Here is a 7,751-nt window from a genome sequence, read left to right on the forward strand (position 1 = left end):
GTTACTGGCAGAATTCAGCTGCTTGTAGTTGTTGGACCAAAGTCCCCATTTCCTTGCTGGCTCGCCACCAGGGGCTGCTCTCAGCTTCTGGAAGCTGACCTCATTCTTGGTCACTTAGCCCTTCCATCTTTTAAGTCTGCAATGGCATCTGGAATCCTCTGCCAGTTTTCAATCACTCTGACTTCTCCTTCTGCCACTGGCCAGGGAAAGCTCCCTGCTTTGAAGGGCTATGGGATTAGATTAGGCTCACCTGGATAATCTCCCAGTCTTAAGGTCCACTGGGCCATACGGTGCAACAGAATTAGAGGGGCAATGTCTCCTCACAGGCACAGGTTCCTGGGGAGCAGGCGGGATGTCCGTGGGTGGGGGGGAGGGGAGTGTGTGTGTGTCTGTGTGAGAGAGAGAGAGAGAGAGAGAGAGAGGTAGGCATACTATCCTGCATAATGGCTCTTCATGATACAAGATACATTTTATGAGAAACATTCTATTTTTCAAGTGCCAAACAGCACAGCTTTAAATTACGTAAATCCAGCAAGAAACGTTAGATCAGGTCTAGGTGAGCGGGGCTGATGGGAGTCCTGCCTTTCACCTGGAGCTGGTTTTAGTTAGCTACAGGTGGCTGTCGTGGATGGTCAGCTGTTTGGCGACCTGCCTTGGTCTTCCCAGACCACAGGCCTGGCTTCTGGGGGCCGCAGTGCTGAGCTTTGGCGGCTCAGCAGCTTGAGTGCAGATCTCTTGGGATCACCTAGGGTGGCCCTGCTTCAGCAAGGGGCCACTACCCTTGTCTCTCCCGGCTGAGTCTCCGGATCAGACGAAGCCTGCCACAGGAGGCCCATGGTGTTTGACTTGAGCTGAATTTTATGTCACTTGCAACCAAACATACCCTGACCAACGCTGGTTATACCCAGTGTTAGCTTTAATATAAAAATTAGAGTACTGCATCCTGTCTGAAAGGGCTCAGACGCTAAACAATGACAAGGACAGCAAACTCCGCCCTGATTATCCAAGACCTTCGTTCAGACCTCAGAAGGCCCCAGAGGAGGGTGGGGAGGCCAGAGATTTCCGTCAACCAGGAGGGGCTGCACTCATCTCCTTGGTGGGTAAAACAAGAGTTAAGTCCTCCTTCCCCTGAAAGAGCCTCCCTAAGGTGGCCCAGGGGACCTCGAAGCCACCACGTCTGTCCGGATGTTGGCACACTTCTGCCTCCTCAACTGTGCCTCTCAGCTCGGTGAGACACGCTCATGGTAGAGAGCCTTGTACAGGGGCCCGGGTTAAGTCTGATTCTGGATTTCCGCTCAGAGGGGAGTCGGCTTGTCTCCCTCCCCCTCTGCCCCTAGCCCTGCTCGCAAGCTCGCGCTCTTTCTCTCTAAAATAAATAAATCTTGAAGTTAAAAAAAAAAAAAAAAAGCCTTATACAGATAAGCCAAAAGAAAAGAACAAACCCCAGGGAATCCCACTACCAGCAAACAATTCCTGTTAAACAGTTTGGTGGGGATTTGGGGTCCCAGTAAGGCAAGTTACAGATTTTCCACAAAACCAGCTCCAATCCTCCCTCCCCTCCTATCGTCACGCTCTCCTACGTGGTCAGTAGGGGGCGCTCCCCGCCCTCTCTCGGGACAGCCGGGGATCCGAGGACCCCCTCTGGCCCTCCCGCCCCGCCCCGCGCGCTCGGTCCCCGCGGGGCCCCGCCCCGATCAGGCTCCAAGAGGATAGGGCGCCGCCCGGGCCCCGTCCCCCACCGCGCGAGCCGCGGGTCCGCGGGTGCGCCGTGCCAGACCCCCTGGATTCGGCGGATTCTACCACCACTCACCGCCGTCCGCCCCGCATCCCCCCCACCGCCCCGCCCTGCCCCGACGGCAAATTGCGACTGTCCCCACTAAAGCCCGAGGCCGTTCGGGGATGGCCTCTGGGGCGCCGATCAGGCTGACCGCCCTCGGACGCCCGCGCCCTCCAGCACCTCCTTCCGGAACCGCGATTACAAGCCCTCGGGGGGCAGCTGCCCAGCCTGCGGGCGGGGGCAAGAATTCCGGGCATTCCTGCTAGATTCGGATTAAAACAAAGCCCGAGGAGATTCCTGATAGGTCCCCTGCTGCCCTACAGGGTCAGTAAATCCCCGCCCGGGCCGGGGCTTCCCCGCTGGGCCGCTCGCCCCAGCAGCGCGGGACGCTGTTAAACACTTGGACTCGCGCCCCCTCCGGAGGGTCGCAAGTAACCAGCCTGGGTGCGGGCCTGGACGAGGACATTTTTCAAAGCTCCCTGGGGAGCTTTTCCTCAGGGACTTGAGTCGAGCTGCGGGGGCTTGCGTCCCGTCGTGAGGGACTGAGCTCTGTGCGTGGCCTCGCCTGCAAGGTGTAAAATTGGTCGCAGGAGGCGAATTTTGTCGTAGAAATACATGCAAGAATGGCATTCCACCCCATTATATGTCTGTGCTCGTTTTGATATAAAAACAATTGTTAAAAGAATCTTCAGAAAGATTTAAATGTTATAATTCGTACAGATATAAAAATGACCTTGAGGTAAAAATGTATTTTATTCACCTGAGGGCAAGCAGATGCAACAGCAGGTCCACAGGAGACGTTAAAAAGCACAAATTTATATGGAGTGAAGGAATTGAATTCCAAGGGGAGGCAAAACTGGTTTTTCCACAGGGGGGAGAGAAGTCACTGGCAGCTCCTGGGGCCACCTGTTTCCCTAGCCACCAGAACCTGCAATTTAAAAAAGGTGTAAAATAGCTCATGGAGAATGAACTGGGCTAGGAGCAGACAGCTTGGGGGTTGTGCTTTAAAGCTTAGTGTATTTTTGAAACAAGTTTTTCTTCGTAATATTTTAAGTAACTATCTGGGGAAAAAATTTTTTTTTCTTTACAGTGCTAATACTGCTGGGCTCCCCCAAACACCAAAATATTAGATTTCAAATCAGTCACTGGATGTAACATGTTTCTACTCTTTGGGCTTTGGGGCAAAAATCCACAAATACACCCGGAAGTTACTACTGAGGGGAAAAGGAGGGCTTGGAGCTCTTGGGAGACTGTAGGTTGACGGGTTAAGGAGCACGGACTTAAGTTCAAGTCCTGCCCTGTCAGAAGGTAGCTGTGGGACCCTTCTTCTGGGAGCCTCTGTTTCTTCACTTGACTGTGGCATATAAGGGGGTTCCAGAAGCTTCCCTCCCGGCTGCTTCTCAGCCTGACTGGATGGAGTAAGTCATCTGGAAACAGGCTTCCTTTGCTCAGGCTAGGGTTCTTTGAGTGGTCTCCTGTAGTTATGTAAACGTGACCCAGTGGGCAGCGATGGTTACCCAGGCACACCCCTTTGGAAGGCAGAGCTGGTGGCTGGGGACAAAGTGGGGGAAAAGACGAGAGTGGGGACGAAGCTGGCTTGTATTCAAAGCCCAGGGCCTTTGAGACCCATCTTCCTGTCAGCCTGCTCCCCAGGATCAGGTTGAGGACGGACTAAAATTTAATGTCGTGGTTAAAAGAAGGACCTCTTTGTGTGTGAATTGTGGGCCCCTCTACAGCTTGTGCCCGAAAGGCAGCCTCTAAGAACGCGCGGAACTGCGCCGGCCCACGTTCCACAGCGCCACCGTGTGGACGGACGGGCAACAGCTGAAGAGGGCGGCTCCCAGGCTTTCCTGAGTTGCCGGACTTGTGGACTCGGCACTTTGGAAGCCCTTGAAGTTCAGTACAGTTTGGTAGTGAGTGGGCTCCAAGAGGGAGAAAAAATAATTTCTCTGAGACCTCCATGGACTAAAAGACAACGCTTAGCGACACGTATACCTCCTGTATGCATGGGTGATACCCAGGAAAGCGGAGTCTGTAAAATGGAGGAAGCCACCATTAATGGGTGGATGTTGGGGTGGAGTGTGTGTGTGTATGTGTATACGTGTGTTGGGTAGTCACTTATGGGATTTCAGACCCTGCCTTCTGCATTGATACTTCCCCATCCTCCTCTTCCCCACATAGAGAGGGAGACCCAAATGGAGATTTCTTTTACAAGTTTCAATGTCCCTTACAAAAGGGTCACATCTAGGGGCGCCTGGGTGGCTCAGTGGGTTAAGCCTCTGCCTTCTGCTCAGGTCATGAGCTCAGGGTCTGGGATTGAGTCCCACATCCGGCTCTCTGCTCATCGGGGAGACTGTTCCTCGCCCCCCCCCTGTCCCCGCCCCCACCTGCCTCTCTGCCCACTTGTGATCTCTGTTAAATAAATAAATAAAATCTTTTTAAAAAATGGTCACATCTAACTCAGTTTTCAGAGCTTCTCCTGCATCTGCTGTTTCTTAAAAATAACCAGCTCAAGATAATTCTCATGCTAAAGAGACATATTTTGGAGTGTCATATTCTTTTTTTTTCTTTTAAGATTATTTATTTATTTATTTGACAGACAGAGATCACAAGTAGGCAGCGACGCAGGCAGAGAGAGAGGAGGAAGCAGGCTCCCTGCTGAGCAGAGAGCCCGATGCGGGGCTCGATCCCAGGACCCTGAGATCATGACCTGAGCCAAAGGCAGAGGCTTTAACCCACTGAGCCATCCAGGTGCCCCTTGGAGTGTCACATTCTACTTCAGTTTTCTGCCAACAGGGGTACAGGAGGGACTCAGACTCCAACACTCAATGAGAAACATTAAAATATAATCTGTGTTTGTACTCTCAGTGACGGTCATACCCGTGCCACGTGAAATGCCAGGCAAATTGAGTAAGTTCCATAAAATGGCCGTTGCCATCATTGTTACTGGGAAGCAAGATTGTTAAGACCTGAAAGGGCTTTGTGTCTGTTTCCCAAAATGATCAGCAGCAGTCCTTAGAAAGACCAAGGTCACCGTCCTTGGAGGCAGCCAGGTTATACTCCCAGGCAGACGGAGGAAACGAAGTCCAGCTGGGTGGAAGGGTCTCCGCAATTTTCCCAGTCACTAGCCCCTTCTTTTGTGAAGCCCTGTTCCCAGGGAGAGGAGCCGGGGAGAGTGGTGGGGAGGATTTGGGCTCATGTTCCACATTCCCAGCTGATGTTCCTGGGGCCTGGGACTGGCCATCTCCCCATGCCCCACAAGGGGGTCTGGGGTCAAGGGCATGTTTCTAGGGTTCCCATCTGATCTTGTTTGTTTCTGGCTCTGGAAGCTGGGATGAGTCCTCAGGGCCTGCAGAAGGCATCCTAAGCCTTAGCCGGACGAGCCTTTTTATCGGGACACCCCCATCCCTGGCCCTCCCATCTCTACACTGTCCACACCGGGCAGCAGGCACTTCTCCTGATGTCCTAGTGTTCTCACTCACTTCTGGGCTGTTGCACATGTTCCTGGCCTGGGAACCGTCCTTCCCCGTCTACCACGGGAGTGCCACTCCTCCTTTAAGACGGAGGTGAGGCGTCAGGCCCAGGGCTGAAGCCTGCTCTCCACCCTGTGCTGGGGGTGCCAGTTACATGGGTCCCCTTCAGTGGGCTCTCTGACCTTCCTCCCTTCCTTCTGAGGAGCTAATGCCAGCACCCCACCCCTCTGCCAGCTCTGTCAGCCCAGGCCTGGGCCCTGAGATCTGAAATGGACTCAGGAGCAAGGCTGCCCGTGGGGCTAGATGCTGAGGCTGAGGCAGTTTCCATGCTGGGAATGTGCAGTCTCTCTGCTGAGAGCTCCTACTTCATGGGGCCCAGCTGGAGACACCCCAGTGAGCCCAGAGGAAGAGGGTGCACACCCAGGGCCCCTGCTCCTTGCCACGTTGCTCTCTCAGGATCACCTTCCCGAAAACCCGAAGGCCTCACAGGCCCTGCCTCCCTCAGGGGCTCCTGTCCCTTCTCACACTGGGGCCCAAACACCCTCCCACGACCCCCCACCCCTGGGGAGGAGCTCTTTTCCGATTCAGCCTTGCACCTGCCTCCTCCAGCCCTTTGTATGAGAAGTCCTCCCTTCTGCCTCCCTGTTCATCCCTCAGGGCACAGCTGAACCCAGCTGAACCCAGCTGGACCCCCCGCCATTTAGTATCAGGCCCCCTTCTGCCCTCTAAGATTATATGAGGACCCAGCCCTTCCTTTCACTTCCCCGAAGGAGAGACCCAGTGTAGACATCTAGGGGCATCTGCGCTACTCCGTGATGCCTCGAGCTGGGCGCAGGCAGGGAGCTGCTGGCTTGCTCACTCTGGCCCCAGTGACTCTTCTGGGATAGCTGTTCTCCCCACGCTGGAGGTAAGCAACTTAGGCCGAGGCTCCCCAGACATGGCAGTCCCCTACGACTTCCAGCCCTGGACCCCACTGACTTGCCGTTTCAGTGCTTCTTGTCAAGCTTGTCAGCGCTTCCAGGTTGACCGAAGGGACATCAGGGAACCCATCCCCACCCACTGGGACTCCCTGGGAATGTACCGTTAGCCCTCCTGTTTCTCCCCCACACCGCCTCCTCTGGGGGGCAGCTCTCCAGACTCTGGCCCCTGTGGTGTCTGCTTTAATCCTGGCACCCACATCCCTCTAAAGCCCTTCAAGGTGTCCTTGTGCACCCACCGGCCAAAAGCAAGGAACAAGCTGTGTCTTCAGAAATCTCCGGTAACCCCGGCCCCAGACTCTCTCTGATGGAGATGGTGACAGAAAGTCGCACACCAGAAAAAAACCAGCCCCCTTTTATTGAGAAAATAGAGTTGATCCCTCAATCTTTTCCTCAGTGCCTCCCCACTGATGTGAGGGGGCGTCCTTTTGCGCCCGTGCCCAAGGACGCCTGAGGGTTCACTCCATCCCTTTACGGGGGCCCACGTTGGTCTGCTCAGGCCCTGGAGAAGTAGGCGGGCAGGGAGGGCAGGGATCCGGAGGGGGACTGGAGCAGGTGTGGGGGTGCCCTGGGTGGGGGGTGAGTGGCCACGGAGGTGGTATCTTGCTGGAATGAGGGAAGAGAGAGGAGGAACACCACCATCTCCCGAGGCCTGGCACTCTCTCCCTCCAAATTCTTCATAAATAAGACTTCACAGTAATAGAGGAATGTCCATCTCCAGGGCCAAACCGGCTGGTTTCTGGGTGGGGAGCCAGGCCTCGGGGGCACCGCACCCGTCCCTCAGAGGGCTGGGCAGCACCGGGACTGCAGGGGCTGGAGCACTGCTCTCTGGCCCTGGGTTGGGTGGGGGGGCGCTGCAGCCCATCCGGAGGTTCGGAGCATTGCTGAGGTAGTCAGGGCGGCCAGCCGCGCTTCCAGATGGGGTGGATGGAGCATCACAGGACACAGCCGGGAGCAAACCCTCCCGTGAGCAGAGACGAGCAGCAACTCCAGGCAGGTCTTGTGGTGGTGGTGGGGTGGGGGGAGTTGTTGCCGAAGGCCTTGCGAGAGTCCATCTCCTGGAGGCCCAGGGGCATGGGCTGCAGGGGGGGGGGGGGCAGGAGAGGGGCATGTGAGCCTGCACAGGGTTGAGCTTCTCCTGAAAGGGCTGCCTGGGCCCATGGGGGAGACTGAGGCATTTCACGGGAGGTGGAGAATCTTCTCTGTGAAGACGAGATGGCCACCCCTGTCCCATCCAGGGCCAGGCCTAACCCGGGCATCTGAGCCTGGGGTTCCTTCAGAAGTCACCAGGGCCTCCCCCCAGGTCACAGGGAGCCCAGCAGAGAACCCAGGTTAGGAGGGCTACCAGAGGCCACCGGCCTTGCTCCCAAGATGACCTTCCACAGGCGGGGAAGGACCACTTTCTGGGTAAGGTCCACGCAGTGAGGGCCCCTTCTGGTTCACCGTGCCTCATCACGCCCAGGGGCCCACAAAGCCCCATGCCCCTCCACCCCACCTCCCTGCGGGGGTGGGGGCAGGGAATCA

Source organism: Martes martes (genome assembly GCF_963455335.1).
Source record: "Martes martes genome assembly, chromosome: 3".
NCBI classification, from domain to species: Eukaryota; Metazoa; Chordata; class Mammalia; order Carnivora; family Mustelidae; genus Martes; species Martes martes.